Below are 12,766 nucleotides of genomic sequence, written 5' to 3'. Positions count from 1 at the left end.
CCTCATGCCTGAGGTCGTGCTCAAGCCCAAGTGATAATACCACATTCACATGTTTTTCAAAGGCTGGATCAAGCTATGGAGGTGACTGAACCTAGGAACAAACGTCCTGTTGTGCACAGAAACAGTGTGGAGCTGATTTTTGATACACCCACTTAGTGTAGCCGGGGTGCTGGCAGGCTGTGCATGCTGGGCTGGTGCTTTATGGGGCTGCAGCAGGGAAGCTGTGGGATGTTGGGTTCCCTTGCTGAGAGCACTGTTTGTGATTAAAGCCTGTAAAGTGACCGCAGGTTGTCACCTCTCTTTGGCATGAGATACTCAACTAGCCAGGAAAAGGTAGTAACTGCTGACTTTGCCATTTTGCTGGTCTGTTTGCAGTCTTCCAGCTGGCTTTGAGCTCTCACAGTCATGTTGTTCTCCAAGCTGAGCTGTATTAATTGTCTCGAGAGACCCAGCATCGACTGCTTTATTGTAGCTCAAAGTTGTGACGAGTAATTCGTTTTCTCTTGCTGTAATTGCTGGTAGTAAAACATTATTTCCACTCATCAGAAGGTCACAGGGCAAGATGCAAGCAGTCTTTGTAGCAGTTGTGGCAGCCCATCAGAGAAGAACATAGTATTTGAGATTCAAGCTCCCCTGGATTTGAGGATGCTAAAACCAGCACATGATAACAAAGAAAGATGAGAGTTGACATCTGTCTAGCAAAGACTTTTAAGGAAATGGGCTAAGGCTCCTAGCTGAGGCAGTTTTGAATAGATTTCTAGCTGTAGAGGGGTCAGCTCCCCCAGACTGTCAGTCCTCTTTTTGTGTCCCACCTGACGTCCATTTCCTGTTGGGTTCCTCTGCTGTGCTTAGGTTTGGTGGGTTCCCTCAATCATGTGGAGCTGAGTGATTAAGATGGATGTTCATGTGGTTTGTAGTTTTTAAGCTGCAAGATTTGTAAGCTATTATAAACAGAAAGGCCCAGCCAAATCTTGCTGCCTGATGGAGCTATCAGCATCTCTATATGTGTAGGAGAGGCCATCCTTCCCTCGTGTTTATTTGTAACACAAGGGAAAAAAGGGAAGCAGAGTAAAGCCTAGTACCACATAATTTACTGAAGAGTGACAGCTAATTTGCATTTTAGCTAAGACATCCAGCAGAAAAATGCAATTGCTTTCACACACACACACACACACTCCAGGATTCCTACTACATGATCTTGGACACATGGATTTGATGGACAATGAGTTTTGCTGAAGCCCATTACAAATAAGGAAGAAATGTGACGAGGCTCCAAGGAAGTGTTGAGTGTTTGTGTGAGAAGGTTTGCATTACTAAAGACTGAAAGGCATCCTCATGTGAGCTCAGCATCCCTCCGCTGAAGGGTCTGTCTGTGCCTCTCCTGTGAGGTGGCCAGTTGAACAGTTCTGTAGGTGGGTGCTGAGAGGTGGACAGGAGGGAGCTTTCTGAGAAAAAGTCTCCTGAAGGAAGGACTTGACTGTGAGAAGAAGGATCAGGCAGTTGGGACTGGGCTCATTTTACTCAGATGTCCTTACTTAGAAATTCTCTACTTGTTGGTCATTTTAAATCTCACAAGTCAAACGAGAAGGTTTTAAAATTTGTTTTTCCATACTGTCTAGAGAAGCTGGTGTAGTACTTTCTACTTTTTATTTTTTCTGAGGACAAAAGGGTATCCTGACAGGGAGACCTATTTTTGGTGTGTTATCAGATAAATATGACAGTGGAAACTCTATCTTGCATTATCTACTTTAGTCTCTGCTGCAAGGAGCAGAGTCTGATCTGAATGTGCTCTGCCAGACCAGGGGTCCCAGTGCCTCTGGTTGCCGGTAGCCAGTGTGACACCCAGCCATTACTCATGACAAATCCTTGGGCTGAGGTTCAGGCTCAAAATCCTTCTGCTGGAAAACTGCCCTGCATCTCATTCCAAAGAGCAACACTTTATTTTCCTCACCATCCGCTAACTAAATAAAATATCCTCATGTTTTGTTCCTCTGGGCTCTTTTGAGTGCTGGGTATGCAGCTCTGTGCCACCTCTCTGAAACTGCTCCAGCAGGGACACAGCCTGCCTTTCCTTCCCACATCTGAAAGCCGAGCCCTGCTCCTCTCTTTCACTCGTAATGTGGAGCAAAGTCAGGACTCACACAGCTCTTGCAGGGGCAGAGTGTCTCCTTTCAGCTGCCATTCCCAGGGGCTGTGGTGTCCAGGGTGTCTGTCCTGACTGGAGGTGGAGGCACACCCTGCTGAGGACGCGATGGGACCAACCGGCCGCACCTGGGACCGTAACTCGTCACTGTTGGATGGGTTCCTGCTTTCAGACCAGCCTGCTCCAGCCAGCTACACACATCCTCCAGGCAATTTTAATGTTCCTGGAAAGTCCTCCCAAAAACAATCACATCATCCAGATCAGCTGAACATGTGGCCCACTGAACAGCTGCCAAAATCAAATCCATTCGCCTTTGAGAGGTGCTAGGGGAATTGCAGAGACCAAAAGGCATCACGTTAAACTCAGAGAGCGAGACACGCTGTCTTTGGACAAGTTTCTCGATGAGTCTGCCCTTGGCAGAAGCCACTGAGCCCGTTTGGAGAGGAGCACTGCTCTGTGGTGCAGGCAAGTGCCTTGGGCAGCTCCTCTGCCTGCTGGTTTTTACTTCTGTCTTCACTTTTTAGTACTGAGCCACTCGGAGAAATGTGGGCCACTCAAGTCCAGTCTCCCCAGAAGAGCACAAGCTCTGCTGAGACCACCCAGTGGTGGGGCTGGGTGTGATGGAGCCCCTCTCCTGCTGGGTTTGGTTACCAGAGCCCGTCTCATCCTCGTTCTGCTAACACAGTGCCGAGAACAATGGGACCTCAGTCCCTGCTTTGGGTCTTGAAGTAATGAATAACAGCATCCTCAGCTGAGGCAATCAAGCCATATTTGGGGAGGATGCACTCTTGTCTTCCAGGAAATGAGTCTGTGGAGCAGGTTAGCCCCTGTCAGCACACTGGTTGTGAAACCTCTGTGACAGTAATTTGTTGAAGACCTTCATCTTCCCTCTGCACTACACCCCCTGCATTGCCCTTGACGCTTGTGAGAGGTTTTTTAATAACCAAGAACATCAGTGACCCTCAAGGATATTTTGGAGGATGTGACATTCTTACCTACTAATGAACAAAAACCCTAAATCCACGGTTTTCCCTAGTTTCTTTTCAGGCCAGTCTTTCCCTTCCTGATTCCTGGGAAATGTGCTTGTGTGTTGCCGTTGAAGTCTTAAAAGAAATGAAAAACTGTGCCCTTGCAAAGAACTTATCTGATAACAATCTTCTCCCATCACTGGTTTATCAGACTTACAAGCCAAAGGAATGTTAGCAAAGGGGAGAAGGGACAAGATGTCAAATCTCCCCTGCCAACCTTCCTTTCCACCTAACATCTGCCAACACAGGGCTGGATGCAGAAAAAATAAAGGCTACGCCTGCCAGATGGCTGATGGATAATGGTACCATTGTAAAAATTGGCCAGAGCAGCTCAGCCAGCAGCCCTGCCACCCTTCACAGCGTGGGACAGGGGCTCAGATGGCTGTCATTCACCTCCAGCCATAAAGTGGGATGTCCCCTCCAAGACCCAAAAGACCTCATCCTGCCAGGTGCAAAGCTCTCTGCACTCTCCTGATATAAGTAGGAGGACTCCTTGGCACCACTCTGGAGCAAGCATTAATCTTTTGGATTTGTTTTTGTGGAGATTTCAGGAAAGGGATGGCTCTGAGCTGCTGGGGCAAGATGTTGCAGAGAGAGGCTACTGAGATATCTTCTGTAGAACTTTCTCTGGGGCTGTCAGCCCTGATACATTCTTAGCTTTCTTATTTCTTTCCATCTCTTCTGCTCATTTGTGCTTTCTTGGATTGCTGTCACAGAGGAAGGTTTTTATATTCATTGAATTTATACCTCAGTGACTCAGCACTGGGCTCAACCAGAAACTCAGTTGCCCTGAGGAGATATGGATCGAAGAAACGATCGTGTATGTAAGTATTTGTTGGCAGGGGACAAGTTCTTCCCCAGCCCTAGCTATTCACACACTTTTGATTTAGGAAAGCCTGAAGAAAGCTTTCTTACTTCCTCCTGAGTGGTGCCGAGGAGAAGCAGGAACAGACGTCATGCTCCGACATGCTGAGCCGTCTCCTTCCTTCACGCTCGTTGCCTTTCCCCCTGGTGCACTGGAGGGGAGCTCAGGGAGCAGCACTCCTGGCCAGTTTGCGACTTCCAAATGCGTCAGCTGATGGCTATCTTGTCTGAAATACCTGTCTGGTGCAGACCATGTGTGGAGTATTAACTCTGCAAAAGAGGGGCTGGAACGCTGGAGCAGGATGGACGAGGAGCTGAACTTTTAACTCTTTCACTGCACAGGCCCCTGCTCACTGGTCTCAGGTACCAAATGAGAGCGGTACTGGTGCAGGGGGATGCAGAGCTATCCATGAGGATGCAGGAGGACAGAGGGAAACACTTGTGAGGTGCACATCAAATGGGGCTGGGAGGGCCATGTCAGAATCAAAGTAGGCAGTTCCTCCTGTGGCGTGTAGTTGATCTGTCAGGTTGACATGGATGGAGATGAGCTTCCAGGGAACTCTGGATGAGTTAATGAAGAAGAAATTCTCTAGGGATTAATAAATTTGCAGACAGCAACATGTTTAGATAACATGGGGGAAACAGCATATTTTCTTATCCTGTTCTTACTTTCTCCAGGTTGCAGGGCCAGATGTGTTCAGACCCAGCCCAGCTGCCAAATGTTCTCATCTTCTCAATCTTCCAGCTCCTTGGCAGCTGCCTTAAGCTGAACAATGCCTGGGATAGGCCACAGACCTTAAGTATGCCCTTCTTGGAACTGCCATGAGTGCTCATGGAGAATACCAAGTATTTCCCTCTTGGTTGCCGTTAACAGAGTGAGGAGGAGAAATGTTGCTCAGTGATAAGCCAAGATGTTTTCCACAAAACATTGTTTCTTAAACACACTGGGGGAACACAGCTAATCACGAGAGCTAAATGCTCTCCCTTGGTTCCTCATGTCCAAAGTGTGCACAGTAAAGGCTGTTTCCTGATACAGGCTGCATGGCATGCTGTGACTGCACAGCCTCAATATCTTTTTGGTACTGAGGTAGTTTACTTCCGCCAGACTAGATGTGTCCATCGTCCAGACAGCTGTGTCTAATCCAGAGCCTCCTACACAAATGAATAAGTTGCCCTGGCTCATTTATTGGACCTGTCACTGCCATGCAGAGGCACCACTGGGATTGCCAAAGGTACAGGGAGAACAGTGGGGACACAGCAGGGATTTTAGGTGTTGGGTGATGAGAAATGTGACCTGCACCAAGCAAGGGTCAGGAGCCCCTCATCTGGGATATTATTGGAGTGGCAGCTAGGAGAGACTGATGGCAGTATCTCCAGGCTCTTAGCTCAGAACTTAGTGCTAAAATAATCTCCTTTTAGTACTTTCAGGGATTTCTGAGCACCTTTGTCCTGTTCCATGATCCTGCTCAAGTTTATACTCTGCTTTCACTTGAAAATAAAGAGGTCAAAGCCCATGTCTAGTGCACCCTGAGAGAGAAAATTGGTTTTGCTGCCACAGAAGATCTTTGTATTCTTGTTCTGGAGGAAACCCACAAAGCTGAACCTTATGCAACATAGTTGGCAAACGAGGCTGTGGCAGGGTTGTGGCTTTGTGACCAGATGAAGCGACACAGGATGGGAAAGTCCCCAGAACTCAACCAGAGTGCAAAATGGACAGAGTTAGAAAGGGGAGAAGACTGCTCTTGTGGTGACTTGAAACAACAAGGTCTATCAACACAGTGATAGGCTGGCAAGATCCCTCAGCTGTCCCATAAGTGTCTGGTACAGCTTTACCAGAGAGAGAACGAGCCAGAAGGTTAAAAAACAGGATAAAATGAAGCAGGTCATCCAGTGAGTGGTCTGGTTAATGTTATATTGGAGGGCAGTCTCAAGATGTGGTTTATCTCCTCTAGATTTAAACTGTCTAGTGTTTAGGTATTTGCTATAGCACTCTATATAGATCTCAGTTTAGGCATGGGGGAAAAATGTAAAATGTGTGCCTTAAGGAATATCCCAGCCTGTCCTAAAGATGGAGGCTATTCCTGCTTGAAAATGTCTACCTTTCTTCATGAACAGAATAATCTGGACAGCTCTTTAATTTAAGCATCTAATTTACAAATGGCTGAAGTTGGTGGGATGAACATCCATGTAGATAAGAATAAGCCCTTCCAGCCTTCTCCATCTGATTCATTACATAAATATTCTTCTGTACTCCATTAAAGAAGATAAAAAAATTGTTTTCCACCATGTGAGTAACAGTAAGTACTTGACAAGACTTCAGAAGACACCAAGGCCTTTGTGCTGTATTGTTGACAAAAGAATTACCAATGTGGACTTTTTCTTCTTTCATTTGCAGCTAACAGAAGACAAAACAGTTTTCCAAGAATTCTGGTTTTAATGTAAATGTGTCACTATTTTTTTTTGGAGATGACAAAGCCTTTTATGAAACAAGGATTTTTAAAGGCAGCTTCAATATACAAATATCTCACCACAAATGGCTTTTGTATAAGTTCTACAGCAAATATCAGCTTCTTCTGAATAAAACCCGCATTTTCTCTGGAAATGTTCATGTGAGTGGTGGGGACCACTGTGGGGTCTGGAGCAACTGAGGGCTGTTAGTTTGCTCAGTGTAGCACAGCTAGAGAGAACTTCATTCTTCGTCTGAAATGCTCTTGAGGGAAGGACAGAGAGGCATCCCCAGCGTACATGGCCTGGATCCAATGTCACAGGGATTGAATTCAGCTGGAGGAATAACACTCTCTGCTTTGAACTAGCTATGGCTCTAAGAATGAAGGTAGGATGAGTGAGTGGATGAGATTGGATATCACAGCAGCTGCTTTGCTCTCCACAGAGCCTCACTGCCTTGAACGGGGCAGTCCTGTCCTCCTGCAGTTCTTCACACTGGGGAATTGACTCAGGAACTTATGAGGCAGGGTACCCAAATTTAAACCTTATGAGTAATCCAAGGTGTTCACATGAAGATGTGACAAGAGCAGCTTGCATATTTCAAGCTAAACATGTGCTGCAGAAAGAGGTGAAAATCCCTCATTCTAGGAATGTGATGAGGGCATTAGGTACATTTCAGTCATAGTTTTATATTCCTTTCTTGTACTTTATTTGACAGTGATCTAAATCAGAGGGTTTCTTTCTAAGTGTTTTCTATGAGGAAATCCTTCCATGTTTCAGCTCTAGATCTTTCTTTTTTGTGTTACACATCTTTTGAGAGCTGGTGATTCAAACTATGTTTGAGGTCAGGGAGAGAGGCTGTGTACACAATGGCATTTTAGCACTTTCAGTTATGTTTTCTAGCCTCTTCCTAAGAGTGATGTAGTCTCTGTTGGACACCAGGACCTTGAGGCTACAAAGGAATTTGGCACAAGACTCAGGGAACAACTCTCTGAATTTCCCTTTAGAGGTGTTCTTTTCTCAGCACACCTCATTTCTGTCTCATTGAGAAGCCAGTTTGCTTTCACCAAGGTCTGCTGAACTTTTTACAGTTTCCTTAGGGATTTACATATATAATATAATATATAATATACAAAAAATATGACTATAGCTAGGACAGGAGGTGGTACAGAACAACATTACTTAAGTATTTCTGGTGTGGAAAGAAGGATGCTCTGTCAATCTCAAACCACAAAAGGGATTCAGGAAGAAGAATGCAATTTCTTTTCTCAGTAACTCAGCCAGACAAGCAAGGCTAATGAGCTTTTTCCTACTAAATGCAGACTGGAATCCTTCACTGTCCCAGCCTGATGTGGTCTTCACTTAAGCCCTCAGTCCTTGGGGTGCTGTCAGACAGAGGCAGGGTGTTCTTTTCCTAGCACTTCATGAAAAAGTAGGGCAGATAAAGGAGTATTTTATCATGTTCACTGCTCCTCATGGCACCTGGTCACTGTGTGACCATCTCCATTTCAGGTTAGCCAAAGGAATTCAAGAAGAGTGATTCTTCCAGTAGGGCACTTGAACACTTTTAGGCCTCACACAGGAATAATCTCCTGTGACTTTCTGATAGATATGGATGCCTTAAGATCAAACTTGGAATCTCACAGTGAAAAAGGAAGTTCCTAATTATGTCCTGCTCCAGAACATTCTGGTTTCAAAGAGGTCCATTGCTCTGTGCAGGATGGAGTAGCACTCTGGAGGTATGGAACAGCCTCTTTTTCCCCTTGGTGTTTGCAGGGATACATGCACCTCTCAGAAACACTGTGCTCAGAATCAGACACATGAAGTGGTAGTGTCTCTGGTGAGCTGTGGCATGGCATCATGAGGAACAGAAGATCCTGTTGAAGAATATTTTAAATGCAATCAATCTCTATGACTTAAGACAAAAAGCATCATTCGCACTCACACACATCCAACTGACAGGGCCTGCCAATACCCACACAAGAGCCCATCCAGATGGATCCTTTTGCAACGACTGCAAACATACTAAGAAGAAAAGAATTTCAGTTCTTCTGTTAGCCTGAAAACACATGAGCTTTTAGAGGAATTATTAGTATTCTGAACATATGGCAACTCCCTGCATTGCCTGGGGAAGCTCTTGGCTTTCCAGTGGAAAAGCTGTTAAACCAGTAATGGGGGACTGGGTGTATCAAGTGTTTATGAGTCTCCCATCTGTAGGCCAGACAGAAACATCTCACCCTGAGTGTTTTGCAGTATCATCAACCCATCTGCAGAACTGTCTGTTTGACCCCGGGTATGTGATGGACTTGGCAAGAGGCAAGAAAGAAACTGGTGGTGGGGGGGAGTAAGAGGTGAAGAAAGGAAGATGGGTGCAGGAGGAAAAGATCTAAGGTGAGGAATATAAATAAGCCTGTTCAAATATCATAGAAGTGACATCATGACATTTCTTCACCCAAGTCCTTCACTCTCAAACTCATAAACTAATTAGAGAAGTGTATTTTACAATTCCCTCACCCTACTACATTAAAATCCATTTTTTCAGCTGGTCTGGCTAAAGAAGAGGACTCCAATCACATGTTTGCAGGGGAAAGTGTTAGTGCATGGGATGGTCAGCTGTGATCTGGAGGGACACAGTCTTCACTGGTGAAGGAAATAAACAGCAAACTAATTTTGTTTTTATGTTTTAAAATTTTCTTCTTTTTGGCTTTGGGCAGTGTTGGACTTCTCACCCTCTGCAGGGCTGTCAGCCTGAACCATGTGGACATCTGGCATGCAAACAAATTACAGCCCAGGCAAATACTGTCTTGCAGTTAAGTTTGTCAGTCTCTCCATCTTGCTTGTGCTTTCTTTCTTCCTTTCTTCCTTGCTTTCTCGCTGTCTTGCCTTCTTTCCTGTTGCTGCAGCACCTGTCTTTGTAATAAATTAGTGCTCCAGCCGCCTTCAATTCATTCCAGAGGGAAAGAGCTGGAAGGTTACAGTGTGATGACACCCCCAAGGCTAACAGCTAGGCTCATAAAACATGTTATCAATAAAGCATTTCAGTTTTTATGATGGAAACCAATCTCTCACCGTCAGCCATGGGGTCTTAACTGCAATTTCATTTCCATTAAAATGGCACTGACCGTGACAGTATACGGTCAATATATTCTCAAGACACTTTATATATATATATGTTATATATTATATGTATTATATATATAGAATGTATATATTCTCAACACGCTTCCCAACATGCTTTAAGTGGCAGGGATGTTTACAACAGCTCATGAAATCACTGACAGCTGTAAATACCACACAGCCATCCTCACTCTTTTCTGATTACTGAAACAATGATTCTGGGAGGGAGAGAAAAGTAGATCCAATGGATTTCAGAAGTTATACAGCAGGAGGAGGACAGCTCAGAGTCCTTCTTCAGCTTTTATTTTGTTCTATGGTTTATGTGTGGGACACAATTCTTAAAAAACACAGAAGTGATGTGGGCAATCAAAGGCCTCCTTTTATTGAACTGTAGCATCAGTGGTAACACTAGTGCCTTTTAGAGGCCATTTCAGGAAAGAGGGAATCATTTGTAGCTGTTTCCCAGCCTGATCTGCCAATCTTCTTCCTTAAAAGAGATTTCCCTGCCTTACCTTTTCCATAGAATGGATCTTCTGTCATTGAAAGTGAGACAGAGAATAACTGTATCATGTTTAAAATGGATGGGTTATACTAATTGGTGTTCATGAAGTTCTTTCCTAAGTTAACATTAGATTATTCAATAAACTTCATAAGCAAAACAATAACCCTTGTAAAAAGAAGGGACAGAAAAAATGTATAGAGATACTGAGCAGTGAGGACTGTGAAATGTAACTATCAGGATTACAGAGCTCTAACAAGGGCTGAGACTGCCTTCCATGTCATAAAGAAGGAAGCTTTAAAGATAGATTTCAATGAGGATAACATCACAAATTTGTATTTTCATCGTGGACTCCTTAAATGTATGTGGGAGCAAAATATGAAAGGAGATGGCTGAAAATGTGAAAAAGCTTTATACAACAGTTGATCCTTTTTCTTAATTTATTTAATTTTTAAAAAATTTAAATTATTTGCGGCCATGATTGCTGCCAGGCTCACTGCTGGCCCTCCCATGTGCCCAGTGCATCCAGGCAGTCTTGGCTTGGCTGTGAATTCCAGCTGAACTGGGGAATTGCAAGAACTGAACAGCATGCATAAGGCAGCCAGGAGAAATGTGGATTCATGTTAGCCTTCCTGATCTTCAAAGTACTGCATGGGCTGATGTTGATGCTGGTGACTAATTTGGAAGCAAATCTGATTCATTGCTGGCAGGGTTTCTGTCTGGAACCAAGGAAAGTTAATGAAATTTGAGTTTTTGGCTGATTGTTAATGGAAGAGGTAGAATAGGTGGTATTAAGAGATACTTCAGGATCTTGGGATGACTTGTTAAGAGATCAGGACTGCAACTAGTGTTCTTTATCCTTCTAGTTGGAAGCAATGATGAGGAAAGAAACTGGAAGACCCCAGCAGATCAATATCTGGCTCTAAGCCTGGTGTCACCAGCAGAATTTTGGGGTTTTTTGATAATGTGTCAGTTTACATGACATCGGGCCTGCTGGCAACACCCAAGGTACACTGTCTCAAAGGGATAGAAGGATCTTTGCACAGAAGTTAGCAAGGATCTAAAAGTCTTTCCTATCTGAAATAAATGATTCTATAATTCTGTGATCTAATCCAAAGAGGGTAAGCAAGAGCTGCCCAGATCTGCCTTTTCTTCAAAACTGCCACTTTTATGCATTGCAACAGCAGAAGAGCTAACTTTTTGTCATGGAGAGTGAACTTAATTTGCTTCTTTTTGCTGAGGTTTCAAGAGAAGTCTCATTTCCAGTGGGTGGAGTGGTGATACATGTATTGCATCTACTACATCTAAGCAGAGAACCTCCATTTCCAGGGCTGTCAACTGAACCTTCTTCACACTATGGAGAGCACTTAATAAATGAAAAAAAAAAAAAAAGTGAAATGTGATCTTGCTGGAATGGGGAGGCATCCAAAAGGACTGTGCTTTGGGTTGTACAGCCTTCACAAGGAGTCAGAACAAATATCCAGACTTCAATGTGAGACCAAACAGAGTTGTGCGGTCCCTATGGAGATGAGATGTAGAACTGGAGAATGTAAACAGATGTGGAGACATTTTGATGCACTTTTGAAAAGACAAATGACTTTCATGCTGCTATATTTTAGAGTTCACTCCATCTCCTTATCAAATGTATGATGCAAAAAGCAATAGTCACTTCATTTCCATTTCTCAGTCTGTCTGGAGAGCAAAAGGCACAGTCATCTTGTAGATGAGTTAACAACGGTGTCTAACAACTGTTGGGAAAGACTTGGAGAGATTAAGACACTAAAGAAAAGGGAAAGAACTATCAAGAAAGTAAGAGTCTGAAGGAAAGCACCATGATGGATCAAGATCTTGAAATAGCACGTGTTTATATATTATTGCAGGTGGGTTGATTAGCACATGAGAGATTCCAGCACAGCCTCATCCATCTGGAAAAGAGAATGCAAATGCTGAGTATCCAACTAACCCCATATGGATATAAACATTCCACTGAAACAAGAAACTATAGGATACAAAATAGGTGGAATTTCACCATCATAATCTCATGACCCTTTTTTTTTTTTTTTCCAGGAGAGATTCACTCCACGGAAAGGGCAAGAATCACACACTAAAAGGCTGGAATATTCTCAGCATCCTTGGAGCTGACTTCTGTGGGTGAAGAGAGGGTGCCAACAGCCAAGAGTGTCTCTGCAGCTATGGGTATGATGGGAGGGCCCCTTGTTCAAGGATATCTCAACCAGTTTCAAGTAACCAGTGTGGTCTGTTCAGGTCAATATTATGGACAGCAATAAACAAGAGGACACTGTGTCTCATCAGTCTCATGGATATAACTTTCTGCTTACAGCTGTATTTGGCAAAGGCCTGTAGGTGGTTATGGACTTTGAGTCAGTGGCTGGGCTTGGATGGAAGCCTTCTGGCTTGCAGTCCTGAACCATCTAATCTCTCAGCCCAGAGGAAATTGCGGTGTCCCTTTGGGCCCTTGGTAAGACACCACAGCTTTGTTTGTTGAGTGCTTAGCTTTTGATGGGGATATTTGAAGGTTTCACAGATGGCAGTCTGTGATTCTCTGCCCTTTTTCTACCTGGAGGCTGCCAAAGGATGGCAGCAAAGAGGCAGGCGTTAGAGGGACATTGGGATATGAAAAAAGGGGGTATACGCAGAAGAAGAAGTGCT

At 44.2% G+C, this 12,766-nt stretch overlaps 1 long non-coding RNA gene across 1 annotated transcript in view; it reads left to right on the top strand.

Moving 5' to 3' along the window:
* The window catches only part of LOC141730478 (uncharacterized), a 33,015-nt gene that overhangs the window by 18,921 nt on the left and 1,328 nt on the right, over nt 1-12,766 (top strand). The window contains exon 2 of the long non-coding RNA XR_012581996.1: nt 12,164-12,292. This is a non-coding gene — a long non-coding RNA (uncharacterized LOC141730478). The remainder of the gene's footprint in view (nt 1-12,163; nt 12,293-12,766) is intronic.

Source organism: Zonotrichia albicollis, chromosome 10, assembly GCF_047830755.1.
Source record: "Zonotrichia albicollis isolate bZonAlb1 chromosome 10, bZonAlb1.hap1, whole genome shotgun sequence".
In the NCBI taxonomy this organism is placed as follows: Eukaryota; Metazoa; Chordata; class Aves; order Passeriformes; family Passerellidae; genus Zonotrichia; species Zonotrichia albicollis.
The sequence above is the reverse complement of the archived record's forward strand: the minus strand, read 5'-3'. Positions and strand labels throughout refer to the sequence as shown.